Here is a 20,562-nt window from a genome sequence, read left to right on the forward strand (position 1 = left end):
CTGCTTAAAACAGCGTGACTCCCTTTCCCTCCCTGGAGACTGACTGCCTTCCCTTTTCTGTTGACCTGAGGCTTTAGATCGCAGACAGTTCCTAATGGGAAACTCTCCCCAGTTTTGGCAGTGGGGATACACATTGCCAGTGACGCTTCGTCATTCCGGCAGTTGATTTATGGCAGAGGTTCAGTATGCAGTGTCTGTGGGTTGGACAAATGCAGGGTTCAAGTCGTTTCTATCCACTTCTAGGCAGTCACTGCCAGGGATGGGATCAGTCCACGGATTTTGATTAGTTTAAATTTCATGTTGCAGAAGCCTGGATAACCAAGCAGTGAGTAATGGGATGTGAATGCCGAAGTCCTGGAAATAGCTTTGAGGAACTTCTTATGTGCTTGGAGGGAATGACTCCAGCTTATCCCGTTTGTTCATTCAGCTTTCTATGTAATCAGCACATGGTAACTGAGTGGAATGGATGGTGTTATTCAAATATAGTATGTGCTTTTTGTGTAGCTGTTTTCCTGAATGACCAGGCTTGAATTAGCATTGGTCTCTGATAACGAGTTCACTTAGAAAAGCTTCACATTTCTCTTGTTTTAATAATATATAACACATTTAAGCCACTGTTTAGAGCATTTTACTATAGGATAGCATAGGAGAAAAAATTCTAGCTTTTCCAGACATCTTTTAGTTACACACTAAGAGCTCATTTGCCTTTTGCTATTAATGCTTGTGGCATCTATTAGAAAAAGGGACTCCTCATAGTTTGGACAGCATTAGGGGCGTAGCCTGAAGTCAATGAATCAAACTGTGACTTCAAGTTGACTCCTTACTCCCTCTTGAACAAAAGACAATATGTGTGGAATTCTGATTACAGCTCAGATCTTCAGCTTTAGGAAGCTGCCCTTTGAGCTTGCTCTGTAAATAATGATTAGGTGCAAACCTTGGATTTTGGTTCTTCCCCACCCAGAATGAATGGTGCCTGGGTACTGAAGAAAAGAGCTTTTCCCATTGCATAAGCACTTTAAACAGTAGACACTTCAGCAGGGAGACTAAAATAGGTTTCCTATTGTTCAAATGGGTGGTTTAAGTGCTTTGCAGGTGTATCTTAGAGAATGGAGGTATTTATTTTTAATGAGAAGAACTGAAGAATAAAAACAATCACAGCCTTGGAGAACTGCAGATCAAAGCTTTTTTCATTATAAAACAAATGAAGGCCTCCATCCTAGGAGCTAGTAAATTCATTAATTTTTAATAGAGGAATAGGCTATAAATGGAAATTTAATTCTTTCGGGAGAAGATCCTTTAAGTGGTGTTTAAAAATCTACATACTTAGGTGGTTTGGAGTGAAAACCTGCTGTGATGTCTAAGGCAGTAAATGCACAGTGCAGTTGAAAAACTTGTTCAGAAGCACTGTGGGTCCTTCAGAACTGCTCTGTTTCTACCTAACGTACGGTATCATATTTTGTACTACAGCCATATTTAGCTATTTTAGAACTGGGTTTCCCATCTCTCTGTTTGGATCGGAAATGCTACTGTCAAAAAGTAGAGCTGTAGACAGCAATAATAAGCAAATCCCAAGCCTGTCAAATCTTCTATTTCACGTTTCTCCTAATTGCTCAGGATGTCCCCTCACCATTCCAAATACTTGTGCTCCTCTATCCCTGTGGTTTCTTTCTTTTGCTCTTCAAATAGCAGCTGTAACATTTACTGAAGAAGCAAGCTCAGCTCTCCAAATGATGGCTGGTTCCATGAGAGAGCCACTCTGCTTGGAAGTGACGCGGGTTCCCAGGTGACAGCTCTTCCAGAACTGTGGTGCTGTGAACTGACCGCATTGGAGAGGTCGTAGAACTCGGGGAAGCCACATTTGTTAAGTGGCCTGAGTTTGGAGCCATTCTACAGGCACAGAAAAACTGCCGAGCAAATGAGTTGTCTAAGATACAGGTATGTGTATGGAGGCATGTCTTTGTAAAAGGGAAATCGTTGCTGGGCTGAGAAGTACCTTTGGGAAATAAGATAAATTGTGAAGTTGAAAAAGTGTTAAGGCATGCTCATCAACAGATGATTAGATTAAAAAACATGGTATGTTCGTACAGTAGAATACTATTCAGCCTGTAAAACGAAGGAGATTCTGCAATTCTGACAACATGGATGAACCTGGATAAAGTAAAATAAGGCAGTCACAGAAAGACAAATAAATCTAAAGTAGCCAAATTTATAAAATCAGTGAAATGATGGTCAGCAGGGGCTCAAGGGCAGGGGAAATTGGAGAGTTACTAATCAAAGGACATAAAATTTTAGTTGAGCAAGATGAATAATTTCTAAAGATCTGCTCTACAACGTTTCACCAGTAGTCAACCATGGTAGGTCATCTGGTTCTATCCTCTGCTTTAGAGATGAAGAAACTGGCTCTCAGTGATTAAGGGATATCCCTTGAGCCTTAAACCAGTCAGCACCTGAGTCTCTGTCTTGATCTCCTGTTGTTTAACGCTACACCCTGGCTTATTTATGCCTTTCCTCATCTTAAATCCTCTCCTGGAAAAAAGCAGTGTATAAATGAATGGATGGATGTATGCCTCCTGAATTTTAACTGCTCATTCTTATAAATATGTTTATTTATCTCTATTATAAATTGACACATATTTGCCTATCTCGCTTGCCTTCCCTCCCCTATTCCTAAATTTAGAGTTGCATGAAGACAAAGACTTTATTTAAAGTAAAATAAACCTATGGCATCTAAAATTCTGTCATGTGTCTGTGAGTAATCAAAAAATGTTGCAAAAGAGAGTATCATAAATGAAACATTTGAATTGTTTAATCTTCCAGGCTGGCTGGACCACACTTGGTTGGTTCTTTGGTGATGGGCAGTTAAACCTGATCTGGAAAAAAGAAAGATTTCCCATTTCATTGCCTCCCCTTCTATTCCTTGTGCATGTGCTGACAACTTCGCCCCAGAACTGCTGGAGCCTAAACAGTAATCTCCTCTGAGTTTCAGGCCCTGCTTGCGGGGCTCACCATTGGCGTGGGGTCAGAGAACTAGGTTAGGACTTAATGCAGAGACATGCAGGCTGTGAAAAAAATCATAAATATCCCCTTTGTGCCTCATCCATGAGCAGGTGTTCTCTAAGTTATCTGTTTGGTGGTTTTAGTCACACATGTTGGCTGGCAGTTTGGGAGCTTAGGTTTTGAAGGGCTAATCTCTTGGGTCAGATGATCACAATACATGTCCACGTGAAGGTGAACAGTTTTCCTTCTCTCAAACCCATGGTTTGTTACATTTATGCTCCAGCGTCTATTCCATGATTTTTCTCAACATCCTGAATAGGGTCTTTAAAGATGGATGTCCAATTCTTTATCCCACACATTTGCTGCTTCTGCCATCTTACTTGTCTCATCTCAATAAACAGCCCCGTCCTCCCAGGTTGGAGTCTCCGTGATGCATAGATACATACATGTATATATGTATACACACACACATGCATGTATGTATGCACATTATATGTGTGTATATATACATATGTATGTGTATGTATACATGTTTTGTATACAAAACGTGTGTGTATATATACATATACACACACACACACACACACATATATATACACACATACACACATATAAAATGTTTTGACCTTTGTATTCAGTTTATCGGCAAATCCTGTTGGCCCTGTCTTGAGAATATTTCCAGAATCTGATCACGTTTCATTGTTACCACCTTGGTCCAAGTCACCATTATCTCCCTGTAGGAATATTGCAGTAGCCTCTTTACTGGTCTCTTTGCCTCTGCCCTTCTTTGATGTCATCTGTTTGCAACACATCAGCTCAGTCATGTCGAATATCGGTCAGATCCTATCCTTTCTCTGCTCAAAACACTAACGGTTTCCTATCTGACTGAGAGCAAACCTCGCAAAGACTACAGAATCTGGCCCTTTGTTTTTTCTGGCTTTATTTTTCCCATTCTTACTGAGTTTTGCTACACTGTCCCCTCTTGTTCCTTGAGAGTAGCAGGCCTGCTCCCACCTGACTGCCTTTGCTTTGGCTGTATCTTCAGCTTGCTGTGCTCTTCCCCTTCATCTGCATGGCTCACTCCCTTACCTTCTTCTCGTCTTTATTCAAATGTCCGTTTCTCAGCGAGGCCTTACCTGAATACCCGATTGCCTGCATATCCTTCTTTGCTGCCTTCTTTCTCTCCACAGTCCTTTGTATCATTTGACTTTCGTATATTCTGGTCACTTTCTTTATTTCTTTTCAGTCTCCCTCCGTTAGAATATAGCCCTTTGGGGGCACAGATTATTGTCAGCTTTTTGTCTGGGCCTGTCTCACTAGCTCCTTAATGGTCCCTGTCCCATAATAAGCCATCAGTATATTGAAAAAATGAATGAATGCTTTCCAGCAAAATCTGCCTTTTCATTGCCCAGAGGCTCTGTTTTCTGTGGTGTTAATATTTAATAAAAGACCAGGTGTGGTGGCTTATGCCTATAATCCCGCGTTTTGGGAGGCCTAGGCAGGCGGATCACCTGGGGTTAGGAGTTCAAGACCATCTTGGTCAACATGGCAAAACCCTCATCTTCACAAAAAAATTAGCGAGTCATGGTGGTGGGTGCCTGTAATCTGAGCTACTCAGGAGGCTAAGGCAGGAGAATCGCTTGAACCTGTGAGGCAGAGATTTCAGTGATCTGAGAACACGCCACTGCACTCCAGCCCAGGTGACAGAGTGAGACTCCATCTCAAAATTAAAATAAAATAAAATAAAAAATTTAAAAGGGGTATTCTGAGCCCACCAGCAGAAGGAGTAGATTGAGATTATGTGGCTTTCTTTAGCTGCAAACCAGGCACTTGTAGCACCAACTTACTTCTCTAACTAATTGAAGTTTCTACGTCATTAGACTGTTGATATCATACATACTAATTTGAAAGGCTTGGGTTTGCAAATATATATGAGAAGCTGAATGCCCGTCAACTGTCCTCTTCAGGTACCAACCATAGCAAAAATATAACACTCATTAAGCATTTACTCTGCCAAATGCTTTTATTACACACACACACACACACACACACACACACACACACACACGGAGGTAGGTGGCTATTTTCTCCATTTTACAGCCGTGGATTCTGAGGTTGAAAGAGCTTATGTGACTTGTCCAGTACAAAGATGTGTAGGCGACACAGTCGAGATACTGACCTGGGATGTTTCAAGCACTCTACGCTGTTGGAGGGGTTGACTCTTTAAACATGTTGACTAAAAAGGGCTCTTTCTCTCCTTCTGCCTTGGGTGGGAGCCTGAAACTTGTACTCATGAAATCAGGCGAAGCAAGGAGAGTAGAGAGAAGACAAGGTAAGGATGTTATAGATCACATCTTTAATGTTTGGGATGGTATGTAATCCATAACCCTCAGCACTGGGGCCCAGCTCTGTGCTTCAGTCTGTAGACGGGGAGGAGCAGTTGCTAGTTAGAAACTCAGTTGGAAAGAGGAGCCCAGAGTCTCTGTCTTTGCTGTACAGGTATAAAGTGCATGCCTCCTTCCTCTGGACAAAACGAGTTGGTCTAAATGCTCATTGTGCCCTGGTGGCCAGAAGTTATTTCCGCCTTCCTAGGTGTGAGCCACAGTCTACTCTGATCACCACAATCAGAAGATTTCAGAGCTAGACTGGATTTTGGAGATTTGCAACACTTTTCTCTCCATCGGTGCTCCAGCCATGCAGAAAAGCATGCAGATTCTCCAATACATGATTTTCTTTCTTGTCCTGGATCTTCGTGTGCTCTGCTCCCTTTCCTGTTAAAACTTGCCCTCCATGTTCCTCTGGCCAACTTTTTATAGTCTGGAATTCAGCCTAGAAGAGAGAGAACACAGTTAAAATTTTCAATTTTTTTTTCAAGGAAAAAATATCAGTTAGCAATATCATGGTTTTTTTTTTTAATGTTTGCAGTTTATTCCCCCAAACAAAACACTAATTTGTGTAAATATCAGTTTATGTGGATGCTGGCATATGAAAGATTGGTCTGTCATTCAATCTATTTTATCTAAAAAAAAAGGCAGTTAAACTGTGGATGTGAAATCCAAACAAACAAGTGTATTTATTGATGGATATTGGTGGCCTGTTGTCAAGGCACAGCCTTTTGGTTAGACCTATTCTTAGATTAATGATAAACAGAATAATAATTTTTAAAATATGCTAAGTGTGTATCTTTACTTATGTGTGGGTTTGTGACTTATGTATAAGTATGTGACTACATTAAGTATGGGTTTATCGTTATCCTTAGGGAAAGAAGGCATTAAGTTATTTTTTAATGAATCCAGATGTCCAGAACTGTGTTTTTCCTCAAATTTTAACGTACCTCCAGAGTAGTTTCAAAGCTAGAGCTGTTGAACATGACCGTGGGGATGGAAAGTGAGGTGAGACAGCTGCTTTTGTTTGTGAGGAAACTTAATTTGTGTGACACTTGCCTTCTGTCTTCCAGAAAATCAGCATGTGTAGTTTTAAAACACAGAATGAGGATACTACAGTGTTTATTAAGCAAATCCGGTTTATGTCCCTGCATATTTTTGTAATAGTGTATAAAAATTTTAGGTTATACTGCATATAGCAAATTCTCCTCACCTGAAATGACACTTTTATTTAAAAGAGGCATTTAAATGTAAGGTTCAGTAGGCAGAGAGAGAATTGGCATTTATTGAGACTCTGCTATGTGTCTGGCAGTGGGCCAGGAGCATGTATTGTGCAAACACTGCATGTCCCACTGGACTCTGATATCACAAGTATTTTAAGAAGAGCAGAGTGATAAGGATGGAACATCCTAAATATTTCTGAATACAATAAGTGTCAGCTGGATGTGTTGGTTCTCGCTTATAGTCACTGCTATTCAGGAGGCTGAGGCAGAAGCAATCCTAGAATTGCTTTAGCCTAGGAGTTGGAGGCTGTAGTGGACAATGATTGCATTTGTGAATAGCCACAGGCTGGACAACATGGAGAGACTCTGCAAAGAAAGAAAGGAGAGGAGGGAGGGATGGAGGAAAAGGAGGAAGGAAGGGAAGGAAGGAAGGGACAAAAGGGAAGGAAGGGAAGGAAAAACAAGCTCTCAATAACCTGAAGTGATAGAGGACAATAGCAATGTGGGAACCTTAGCTCGTGATCTCTGGGAGCCTTTTAGGTTTCCTGTAACCCGGTGGAAGCTGAAGGCAGAAATGAAGGCGAGGCCATGGAGGAGGGATGAGCTTTCTTCTTAATCCAGGCGCCACTCTCTTAGCTTCTGCTCGGGGTGTGGGGTTTCGCCTGTGAGATTGCTGGGCAGGTCATCAGTCTCTTCTTTTTCAAGAGTTAAATTTTTAATTTCCTTAATATTAAAGTAATTCAATTATTTGCTGAAAATTTAGAGAGTGTACATGAATATAAAGAAAATTATAATCATACTCATGAGCACATGTCCCTGATAAAGAACCACTGTTTTCAATTTGAAGCAGAACCTCAGATGTTTTATATATATATATTTTTTTCCTTATCCAATTTCAATATACAGTGCATACTCTTTTATTTCATATATTAGTGATCAGTTTTCCTAATTAGGCAATTAGACAATGATGGTCACATAGGTAGAGATGGGTCTCAAGAAAAGGATCAGGAGGTCTTCTAACCCTCATAGCTACAGGAGACCCATGATCAGAGCACATAGGAATGGACTGCAGGTGTGTTGATAATAATACATCACAACCTTGTTTTCATAAGGTCCTTTGATTATTCAAAGGTAATCAGACCCTTACACTCTCACTAGCAGTAGATAAAGGAAGTTTTATGTTACCCAGATTTGAGATGAGGAAAGGCAGTATTGGGCTAAAGCCACTTGTGTACAAGTACACAATTGGATAGAAATTCAGATTTCCAATGAGGTAGCTTTTCCACCACATTAAGTCTGTCAGTTTCCTGCAGTCTTAGCTTGGGCTGTCATAACCAAATACCACAGACTGGGTGACTTAAACAACGGATATATATTTTCTCACAGTTCTGGAGGCCAGGAAAATCCCAAATCAAGATTTTGGTCTACTTGGTTTCTGGTGAGGGCTCTCTTCCTGGCCTTCTTGCTTTGCCCTCAAATGGCTTTTCTTTGGTGCATGCACAATGCAGAAAGAAAGAATTCTCTGGTGTCTTTCTTAAAAGGACACTAAGCCTATCCAATCAAGGCCCCACCCTTATAACCTCATTTAATCTTTATTACTTCCATAGCGACCTCATCTCCAAATACAGCCACACTGGGGATTAGGGCTTCGGCATATGAATCTGGAGATGGAAGGGCACACACATTCAGTCCATAGCATTTGTCCAGCAAACACTACTAGGTGCCTACTTTCGTTGTTCTGCTAAGGAGTCTAAGGTACAGAGATGAGCAATTGGCAGGTCATGCTATAATGGAGATAAGTGTGGACCTACATAGGACAAGCTGGAGAAGGTATTCATTGGGAAGTGATTTGTGAGCCTTGAGAGACAAATGTAGGAGTCAGGCAGAAAAGAAGACAGTAATCAAGGGTTTATTCTACATTGCTGTCTATTGGTAGCACAAAGAAATAGACAGAACCTGAGTTTGCCTTTTTTTCTTATTTTGTTCTATTGAATATCATCATGCTAGATTATATGAGCCTTTGTAAACCCTGCAGATCTTTCACTCCATCCCTCTTTTTGTTTGGAAAGGTGGAATATGAATAAATAAAATGAAATGCAGAACCTGAAGTCAGGTATTTGTCAGAATGTTAATTCCAGACATGCATTCCTCTCTGTTTCTTTCAGGTGTTGTGTTTGTAAAGACATAACTGAAAGATTTAGTAGTACTTGTGTAATCTCTATCAATCCGTACTGATGTATCATAGTGTAGTTTGTTCATTTTATTCACTGGTTGTTGGCATTGTTTTTTCTTTTAAGGTCTTTCTGATCACCTCATCATTTGAAAACTCAATCTCAATTTGATGGCTAAGAAAAGGACATCAGAAAGCTGGAGGTTTTCTGTTAAAATGCATTTCTCCTGTCACCATCTCACTTACTCATTCAGCTCACATTTACTGAGCATTTGCTACTTGCCATAAACTCTTCTGTTTATAGATGGAACTATTGGGTACAAGGCAGAATAAGATAATTCTTTACCCTGGAACCCATGTAGGCTCATGCAGGGAGGAAAAATACTGTTCAATTCAACCACAGACTTGGTTCACAGAGGCTGCCAGGAGCACTTATGGAAGAGATTTCTAAGACTCCATTTACGGTGACTTGGCCAGGAGGCTGTGTTGGCTTATTGGGAGCCACCATGGGCCTTGGGCAGGGAGTTGAGGAAAAGGAAGTAGTGACTTGCAAATTGCATATTTGCTCACCTGGGCTGTGCCATGTCTGAATTCAGTTCTTTCACTGAATTATGGATGCAGGGACAAAAATATATTATCTTCAGTGGGACAAAAAATCACCCTCCTGCAATGATCAGTTATCTTATATTTACATTTTGTTAGAAATACATTTTGGTCTTCTAGAAATTTTTTTCTCCATGGCTTTTCATTTCCTTCCTCCCTAGATTTTAGATTGCAGTTGGGAAATTATTCTGTTCTTGATGGAGTGATCCATTGTTGGCAGAAATTTATTAATATATTTCAGCAAAAGCCTGGGATGTAGGCTGACTATGGAAAGAAGGGACCTCTAACCCTCGACTTTTTCTTTTATACAGCAGTTCTCATTCTTGGATGCACCATACAATCACCTTAGATGCTTTATAAAATCCCAGGACTCACCCTAAACTATAGAACTTCCAGGATGGAACTCAGACATCAGATTTCAGTGTACAACCTTGGAGAACCACTGTGTGACCAGAGCACATGCGGCCTCCACCCGGTTTTGGTCAGGTGGATGGCTGGTCTGGCAACTGTTTCTGGTAATTGTGGAGATAGGACATAAGACTAGAGGGAGGAGGCCGCATTACAGGGTTCCCCTGACTCAGGGGTGTTGACGCTGGGCAAACTCAGCTTCAGATATTCTGGTCCAACTCTAGACCCACAAACTTTATGCTTCCCCGGGGTTAAAAATCTTAACATTCCCCTTCTAATTCCTACATAGTCTTTGGGAGGCGGTACAGAGTTGTGACTAAGAGTGCATGGTTATGACCACAGGCTTTGGAGTTGGAAAAAACTGAATTTAAATCCCGATCAAATGTGTGGCCTTAAGCAAATAACATTATCAAGACTCAGTTCCCATCTCTGGGAAGTGGTGGAATAATATGAGCATCTAAGGATTGCTTAAGGGCTAAAGAAGATAGTGTATACAAAGAGGAAACACTTCATCATACTAGGTATAAAGGGAGGGCTCTGGAAACATTGGCTACCACGGTAGCTGCCTGTCTAGGGTGAGGGTCAACCATAGATACTGGGCCAATGCTGGGGTTTCATCATCCATCTGATGACCTAGGAGTAGGAAGCTGCTAGTGGCCAAGCGCATGTCAAATTCAACTTGTTATGGCCTGTCTGTTTCATGGGTTTCTTGACAATCAGTGGAATATATGGATGAAATAGTTACTAGATGTTGCAAAGCACTGTGAAAAGGCTCAGCATGAAATGGAGCTGATCTCAGTGGTAAGCCTGCCTTTTCTACGTCATCCATGATGCCCCCCATTTGCCAGGAATGGTGCCTGAAGGGAAGGCCATTACGCATGCTGCCTTAAATCATGGGGGTCCCTGTGCTCTAGCATTCTCCAGGCTCGGAACCTAGGCGAGAGTACTGACTTTCTTCCTGGACTTGAATGTATCTTCTGTGCCATTTGAACAACACAGTGATCCAGAACAGTGAGTATTAAGTGATCTCTAGATTTCATTATAGTAATTAAAGCCCCTGTATGCATCCAATCACCCTTCAAATAAGCAACAAAATTGGAGCTTGACTTTTAGTTATCTTGCTACTACCTTACACTCTAGTAACAAGCAAAGCAATGTACGAGAGATGGAGAAGGGGCACTGAATAATTAGACGGTTCGTAGCCCTGGAATATTGGAGTCGACTATCAGATTTAGTTCATCATTGGCAAAGTCCTTTTCTTGCATGAAGCTCTTCTTAAATTCCTGTTCTCCTCCAGCCAGCTTCAAGATCTTATTTCTGGGAATTTTCATCGTGTTTCACTGGCTTTTGATGCCATTCTTTCTTTTATTAAAATTATTTATGCAAATATTTTACAAGCTCCTTATGGAGAAGGCCTTGTATTAGTTAGTTTTGTATCACCCCTCATACCTAACACTGAGCTTTGTACCTAGTACTTAATATTTGTCAACTAAATGGATACATACTTTGTAACAGTCACAGGAAAGAAATCCATACAACAAAGACTCACTATTATTCTGAACCATCAAATAACAACTGTCATTTATTTTTCAGGTATTTATTGGTAACTCTGATATTATGACCTTTCAGACTCCTTTTAAGAATATTTTGATGCCTTAATCCATTCTCCAGGCAAATCTCATGACCAAGAGCAGTAGAGAGCTTCCACCATTAATTTTATCCTCCAAATCTATGACAATTTTGGAAACATGCATTTGCAAACATACTGTTTTCTGTGCTGCACTGGTTTCTAAGTGAGTGTAGTTACCATTTAGAATTCTCCCACCTGCTTCCAGATGTCAAAGGAGCGGGAGAGGTGCTCCTGAGAGCTCATCAATTCTGCTTCAGTGGACTCTGTGAGGATGCAGGATGGATAATTTTGCCTGCAAATTCTCTTTTGAAATCTTAAATTGTCCACAATCTGTGGCAACTCTTGTTTTATTTGAGTATTTTGGGGAAGTGGGATGGCAGTAATTTGAGTGAGAAATTCTGTCCAGCATTAGCTGGACATAGTAAACCAGCCTGCCTGGTGGTAAGCTCTTTTTGGAAGAATAAGCTTGTTTCTGTGAGCACAACAAGGAAATGGGGGTGGTGAAGACATCTAGGATAAGACAAGTAGTGATTGACAGCCCAGCTGGTGGAGATGGGTAATTGGAAATTCATGGCACATAAATCTCCCAGTACTTATCTTGAAGCACAGGAAGAGAGGAGATCTGAGCAGGGGAACATTTAGCTCTTTCAAAGGGATCTAATAAGGTAGCAAATCTTTAAGTTCTTCATTTTAACTTTAATTAAATTATGGTTTTCTGTCTTGAAGAGATAAATGCATTCTGCTTAAGGAAATGACTGTGCATAGAAAATGGAAATGTGCAGACTATTGGAGAAGTTCTTTGTTTGTTTAGAATATGCAATCCTTTCCCATGGGTCCGATTCCTTTGGAGAGCAATCGTTTCTTTCTCTTGATGTGTTTCTGGTCCTCCACGTACAGTGACATCTCCTTTATGTGTCATAGGTTTCCAGTTTCCAAACTACTGTTTAAAAATATGAAGTGTTACTAGATCATTATGAAGTGACTTAAGAATAGCAATGTCAGGAAGGGATGTCCTTCCTACTTGTTGAAGTCTCATGCTTTCTGTGCTGGTTTGGGTCATTGGTTCAGCATCTCTGAGTGGAAAGTCACGTTTCATGTCTTTTTCATGATAACCCAACATATTAGTGAAGATGGTCATTAAATCACTTCCAATCTTTTCCCCCAGGCCAGACAACCCTGTTCAGCCTAAATAACTAAGAGTTTTCAATCTCAGCAAAGTTGAGTGTTTTGAATTTGTCAGCATGTGAGTGAGATAAACAAACCTGACAGATGGAACTCCCTGGCTCCTTTCTATAATTTGGATGGATCTCCTGAAGGAATGGTTCTCTCTTTCAGCCCAGCTTCCACTACCTGTGCTTCGTTGCTGTTGAAGTTCACAACACATATCTAATCTTAGTGGCCCGTGTGTGTGAAGATGTGTGTTGTTTCTGGTTGGAAAAATGGGGCCTCTGTTGCAGTGCCAGAGTTCCTGCTGGTAAGCGGCGCTACACGGAAGAGGGGTAGCTCTCTGTGGCTTTGAAGCTTCCATAAGCGTCATGCCTAACATCTGGCTGAGGTCTGGAAAGGGAGTAGAGATTGGATGGGTACACCAAAGTCCAGAGCAGAAGGAAAAGTACTTAGAATGGTGAGGTACAAGATGGATTAATCCAACTGAGGAAATGCGGTGAGCTTTGGGAGTATTGAGCACTTGTGTTAGGCATCTGGGAAGTACCCAAGAAAGACAAGATTTGTCCCTGGAGTCAGGAAATTCACATTATCATCTGAGCTCTTCCAGGAGCCCATCTAGTTACCCTGTTTGGACAGACTTTAAAGGTAAGATGAAAGGGTTCGTCTAAATAATAGGTACAGTAAAGACAACGATGCCATAGACTCATAGACTTGCTTGCCCTTTCCAAAGGCCATTAAGGCTGCTTTACGATTCTAACGTGTGCAGTATGTGTTTTCTCACACCGTGCTCCTTGCCGTGCACAGAGGAGGAAGACAATAAATCCAGATGAATTGACTGAGTCGATGTGGAGCAAGGTAACAACAGAGAGGTGGGTCACAGAGAATGGGTGAAGACTTATATTTGAAAATCACAACAGGAAACCTTTAGTAGAAGTGATGATCAAGCTTTTAAAACCATGTCTCGTGTCTTAAAAAGCACTCTAAGTAATATATGTCTCTTCAGTAAAGGAAACAAAAAGCCACATCTTCATTTAAACAACATCAGTGGCAGCTGTCAGCGCTACCAATATAGATTTTGCAAGAGAAGCTTCCAGGTTCACTAGTAGGTTAAGTTGAGTTTTGTTATCCTGAAGGTTTGTTATGAATTGTAGAGCCCACGGCCCCCACAGCTCCAGAAAGAAGTCTGCCTCTGTAGCCGGGCACATGCCAACTTCCACAAACTGACATCAGCCTTTCTTCTTACTCCTCATCCTGTACAAGCAACAGACATTATTCACTGAATAACTGGGCCAGGCATCGGTGCTAGATGCTCATGATTCAAAATGAGTAAGTCTCCTGTTGTCAAACAGTGTGCATCCTAACAATCGTAGGAAAACATGAAAAAACTTAACACAATTAAGTGCATGTGTCTTACAAGAGTAATTTCCGTGGGGTACAAATGTAGGCCGTAGACATGTCCTGCACTTTAATGTCAGTCTTCCTTCACTCATTATATTTCCTAAGCTCAAGATTTTGTTTTTACCAGGTCTTTTTTTTTTTTTTTTTTTGAGACGGAGTTTCTCTCTTGTTACCCAGGCTGGAGTGCAATGGTGCGATCTCGGCTCACCGCAACCTCCGCCTCCTGGGTTCAGGCAATTCTCCTGCCTCAGCCTCCCAAGTAGCTGGGACTACAGGCACGCGCCACCGTGCCCAGCTAATTTTTTGTATTTTTAGTAGAGACGGGGTTTCACCATGTTGACCAGGATGGTCTTGATCTCATGACCTCATGATCCACCCGCCTCGGCCTCCCAAAGTTTTACCAGGTCTTACAGCACAGTGCAGCTCTTCTATCAAGTTCACGCTCTCAGGTCACTTTCATGGGCTCTTTCCATGTGTGTTCATGTGAGAGTTTGCGTGTGCGTTTATCATGTTACTGTGTCTGTGTTTTGTACTAGAACATGAGAACTTCAAAGTCTGGGGCTTTGTCTTAAGCACTTTTGTGACAAGTAGGTGCTCACTGAAACTTTACAGGAAGGCAGATAGGCTGTTACATCAGAGACTGCAATTGCTGTTTCCTCTGTCTAGAATACTTTTCCCCAGATCTTTTAACTAATGACTTGCTTTCTGGGAGGTCGTCCTTGATAATGTTATCTAAAATAGACCCTTCTCTTTGTCCAAGTATCTCCTGACCACTTTGTCAGAGTGTGCTGCCTTCATAGCATATGTCACTGTGAAATTTCGTATTTGTTTCTGTCTGTTGTTGCTTAATGCGAGCCCCCTAAGAGTGGAGATGTTGTCTGTCTCATTCACTGCTGTATTAGCTGCAGCTAGAATAGTACATGGCTCATAGAAACAACCTTCATATATTTGTCAAATACACGGATGACATTTAGTTTCTGGTGTTTCTGGTCTAACACACTTTTATATGATTTTTTAAAAATGAGCTTTTCAGTTTTTCATAGTGTTTTCTTTTCTCTCTGGGATTGTTTGCTTGTTCTGGTATGTTGAAGATAATGGCAGCAGGGTGGCATTTAACTTCTTCCACATTTGGCTTGGTGCCACTGACCTTTCATGGAGTTTTTCTCAGCAGATGCTGCACAGAAAATGAGCTCTTCCTCAATTATGGGGGCCGGAAGCCTCTCCTCATGTGCTTTTGGTGACCGGCGGCATGGGGTCAGAGTTTGGCTACTGATCTCCTCTGTCTTTCTCAGCTGTTTGTGTCCATCTAGATAGTCAGCTGGCCTATGCTCACATAGGGGTTACATTTGAAAGGGAAGAGAGCCCAGTTGGTTTTTCTCTTCCTTTCCTCATGACTGCTGACACTTCCAGATGTAGTAAAAACTTGCAGTTGAAGGAAGAGGATAGATAGGTGGCAAGGGAGAGAGGGCATTACAATGAGTAAGCTTGTGACTGGGAAGTCCTGGAGCTTCCACCACTTGAGTGCGGAGGGCCCTGCTCACTCGGATGGCGGTGGCTGGGGCAGCATTTCTCTCTCTTACTCTGTAGAAACTGCTGCCCCTTCCATTAGGAGGGAGGGGGATGGAACAGAATGCCTCATTTCTGGGCCCGTAACTCTCTGTCAACAAGTCACCTTTACACTTTGATCATCTCTTCTACGTTGTGTGGGGAATGCACAACAAGTACAGCACCACTCTTTGTTGGGGACACTTAATACCCATGAGTCTCAACTTTGGGGATCACAACAGCCAGTTACATTATTATTATTGTTCTTTTTTTTTTGAGATGGAGTTTCATTCACTCTTGTTACCCAGGCTGGAGTGCAATGGTGTGATCTCGGCTCACTGAAACCTCCGCCTCCTGGGTTCTAGCAATTCTCCTGCCTCAGCCTCCCGAGTAGCTGAGACTACAGGCACGCACCACCATGCTCGGCTAATTTTTTGTATGTTTAGTAGAGACGGGGTTTCACCATGTTGACCGGGATGGTCTCGATCTCTTGACCTCGTGATCCACCCACCTCAGCCTCCCAAAGTGCTGGGATTACGAAGAGTTTTAAAATACTACTAGGTAATAACGTTCAAATCTCTCAGTGGTTTTGCATTACAGAAACTGAAGTTCTAAGGAAAAAAATAGGCTTGCTTTTTTCTGTAGCATGGCTACATAATGAACTAGACTAGCATTTAGTCAGCTGAAAAACTGGCAGTTTATTGTGTCGATGTAAATTGTAATTATATAACTAGCCTTTTCTCATGTTAAGCTTGCTATTCAAAAGGTTATTTTATTTCATGTTTCTTTTTCCTTTCAGCCTTGGCACCATTTATTTGTATATTAAGTTTAATTTTGGGAAAAGAAGAAAAAATTGCTAAAACCCATTGGTAGAAATCACCCCTTTGTGGAATATTATCTAACCTCTATAGTGGCATAGAAGGTGATGCATTTACAAACAGTCTCTGCATTTATAAACATTTTTTTTCATACTGGCAGAAAAATGCAAACAGAACTCATAGTCCTACTTTGAATGAGAAATACTCTCAATTTGGAATTATTATAATCACTGTTTTTATTAATCATTTAACAATTGTATGGTGTTGATTAATTTTCTGGTAGTGTTAATAAGATTTCAAGGAAGGGAAAGAAGTCATTTCATGTATGTGGGTTTAGTTTCATTTTATTCACTAAAATGGTATTTACTTAATAACAACTATGGAAATAAGCACAGATTTAGGCTTTGTCATCTTCTATTTTAGTGCATAATGAACAGAGCGGGTGCCTGTGGAAAAATAGCTTGGTAGCACTATTCAGGGTATGAGTCACAGGGGCCTGCTCTGACCTCATTAGGGTTTTCGCAATGCGGATCAAAGGTGTTTAACGTCTACCACAGTAGATGCTGAAGAGTGATGTGTTCATGGATGTTTGGTTGATACAATTAATGAGGAGGGTTGAGAGCTCCTGTACAGTTTTACAGTTTTAAATCGGTGCTGACTCATAAACTCACGTAAGGAAAACCTTTAAGTGGAAGCCATTTTCCCAAGGATTTTATTTTTAAATTTGGATGTACCAGGTAGGATCGCCTCATTGGCACTAGGTTTTAAATTTTGTTGCATTGCTTCTCTTCCATTTCCCCTCTATTGCACAGTGATAGGCGTTATTTTCTCATTTGTCAGAAAGGAAATTTCCATCACACTATCTAGTAACCCTTGAGGCTGTGAAGGTCTTAGAAGGTTCAGATCAGAGAACATACAGTTTCTGACTCTTAAAAATACAACCTAGATACGTAACACATTGAAGGACCGACTAATCCATTCTTGATCACTTAAGGATTTAAGGAGTTGAGTCCTACACTTTCAACCAAGTGTCAGGCACTGCTTCAATATTTAGCCCTTCTTGAGTCTAGAAGGTCTTTGAGATTATGGCCATAAAAATGAACTTAAGAGCAGTAAATGTATTGTTGTAGCTTAGAGCTCCAGGAGCGCAGGTTAGATGCTGAACTATCTTTTTAATTTTTTTCCTTCGTGAAATATTTGTAGCTTGGGATGTCTAGTCAGAGAAACAATGGTGACATAAAAGAGGTGGGTTAGATTCACCTCATCACCTGATCATTTCATTTTGGATGAAAATTTAGCAGTTGATATTGAAAACCTTGAGAAAGTGTTGACTGCCTGTTCAAATGTACTTTACAGGGTTTTAGATTCCAATAATAAGTAATAAGTGTGGAACCCTGTTTTAGCAATTGTGTGGTTAGGAAAAGATTTCAGTTGAAGGCCCATGAGATTTGACAACATATTCTGTTATTTTAGTGGTTTGAAAAAGGGTTTTTGAATATGTATCTGAAAGTAAGGAAACTACGTAATGCAGTTTTCAATTTACTCTCTAACGAAATATTTCCGTTACAAGGCTTTCTCCCTCCTAATCCTGTCCAGGTGGATTTCTGGTCCTCTGAGGAGTGTGCCTCAGTGCACCTCTCCATGGGTTCTCAGAAAGGACTTTGGGTGGCTCCTTTGTGGCCTCCAGCTTTCATTCTGCATAATGCATCAAAGTTCCTCCTGGGTCTGCACCTTACTTCCTGAAGTGGTTTCTCTGGGAAGTAACTGACTCAGTGTGTTGCTGCTTAGTCTTCCCCTTGCTCTTTCTGGCAGGGTCTGATTGATAGAGGTATAAACATCAGGGGTAGCACCTGCTTTACAGTTTCAGGGAGGCGTAATTGATGAAGCTTGTCCATTAGTTGGGACTGCCCCTTTTGGTAGCAGTGTGGTCATCTCCTCTGGAATGAATACCCACCCTTCCTCTCACAGTCCCCTCTTGCTTGAGTTTATTTGCATTCATATAATTTCCATGACTGAAATTTTGGTCTGGTAGCTGATACTCAGACCACCTCTGCAGTTGTCTCAGTTGTTCGTAGATGTGAAGAGGCAAAAATGACTGGTCTCTGGGTCCTGTTCTAACTACAAGGGTGTTATTTGATGAGTGAAAGTTAAGAGGACAGCTTACACCTGGAACCCAGAGAAACTAGATCCTGCATTGACTTGGAGGAGGTGAGGTGAGACAGGGCAGAAATGAAGCCTAGGCATGGGGACCTAGAATAAATGGGGAGCTGGTGGTCAGTGGGTATAAGGTTTGGATTGTGGGCCATCCTGTGGGTCCTTTTGGCAGGGACAAGGTGCATCATGCTGGGTGGGATGATCCTTTAAATGGGTCAGACCAACCCATGAGAACTAAATGCAGAATTCTTTCTGAATTCAATTCTGGACGAGAACAAGGACATAAATGGGACCTGCTGGATATGTCTCCTCAATAGACATTTGTGAGAAAAGTTACCCATTTGCTCAAAGTTCTCTCTTTATAAGCTGTAGTTCCTATTGGGAGGCTGATGACATTTTTCAGTCCTCTCTTCGCTTCCACCCTCCAGTAGATCTGCTGAACAATCTTGAAATGCCAGAAGAAGGTTAAAAGGGAAGACCTTGGAGTTTTCACATTCTCAAAAAATAGGTGGCACTGAAAGGTGTAATTTTATAGATGAACCAGCTGTGTTGGTTTCAGAGTAATTCAATTTTCCTACTTTTTTAAAAGTCCCTATTTCTAGAAGGGATACACTCTCCTTATAGTAGAATTCTATTTAATAAATGTAGAAGGAAAAATAGGAAATGCAAAAGCATCATTTGGTAAACACACAGCAATAATTGTTGCAAGCAAGAATCATCAATGGGGTGGGCCCCATGGCTCATGCCTGTAATCCCAGCACTTTGGAGGCAGAGGTGGGTGGATCATGAGGTCAGGAGATGGAGACCATCCTGGCTAACACAGTGAAACCCCGTCTCTACTAAAAATACAAAAAAATTAGCTGGGCGTGGTGGCGCAGGCCTGTAATCCCAGCTACTCAGAAGGCTGAGGCCGGAGAATCCCTTGAACCTGGGAGGCGGAGGTTGCAGTGAGCCAGTATCGCCCCACTGCATCCAGCCTGGGTGACAGAGTGAGACTTCGTCTTAAAAAAAGGAATCATTAATGGATGCTGAAATTAGTAGGTGAAAATTATGATGAAACAGGATATTTATTTAGTCTCAACGTATCTCCTCCCAAGAAACTGACAAGCTAAAAGGAGCAAATAGTGGTTTTACAGTGGAAAACCTAGCAAACACCAACTTAAACAAGTGATCAAAGTTAGTATCACCAGCACTAAGACATATTAACATTGTATACCTCTTGATAGGATGCAGGTAAAAGAACATCACTTCTATGGTATTCTGTTCCAAAATACACACCATGAACTAATTGTGAGGTGACATCAGATAAACCCACATTGAGAGTCAGTCTGCAAAACAACTGGCTAGTATTCTTCAAATGTCAAGATCACAAAAGACAAAGGAAGACTAAGGAAATAGCCCAGATTGGAGGAGACTTAGGAGAAATGGCATCTAAATTCACTGTGAGTTCCTGAATTGAATTCTAGACCAGCAGAAGGACATAAATGGAACAACTGGGAAAATTGAGTAGTTTGTTAACTAGTTAATATTATAGTATCAGTGTTAATTTCCTGTCATTACGTAGTTATGTAAAATGTTAATATCTGGAAAAGCTGAGTAAAATGTCTATGAAAATTCTTTGAACAAGCTTTTCAACTTTTTTTTTGTAAATTTGAAATTATTTTTAAAAAGCAAATGTCTTTTTAGAAGATATTATGGTTTATTGAATTAACGGATTTATTAACTCCCTCATGCCCTATCTACATATAACTAGTTACCCTTCTAAGAAAATAAAAGCCTTTGCTAGATTTCCCTTTGCTGTTACCGTTTTACTTAAATATTTAGACTAAATGTTTCTAGCTTCTCTAGATGGCTGTCTCCTCCCATTACTACCAATGAGAGAATGGATTCACAGCTCTACTGCGGAATACTGGTGGTGCTCTCAGTAGAGTCCCAGTGAAAGTAAAGGCGTATTTACTGTTAAGTTTTCGTAGCTTCAGTTGTAGTACCCTTCCCCATCGTGAGCCTCTTCCAAGGCTCTCCATATATGTGATGTGGTCATAGCTCACTGCATCCTCAGATTCCT

The sequence above is a fragment of the Aotus nancymaae genome, unplaced genomic scaffold (genome assembly GCF_030222135.1).
Source record: "Aotus nancymaae isolate 86718 unplaced genomic scaffold, 86718_ANA_hifiasm-v0.15.2.pri h1tg000059l, whole genome shotgun sequence".
NCBI classification, from domain to species: Eukaryota; Metazoa; Chordata; class Mammalia; order Primates; family Aotidae; genus Aotus; species Aotus nancymaae.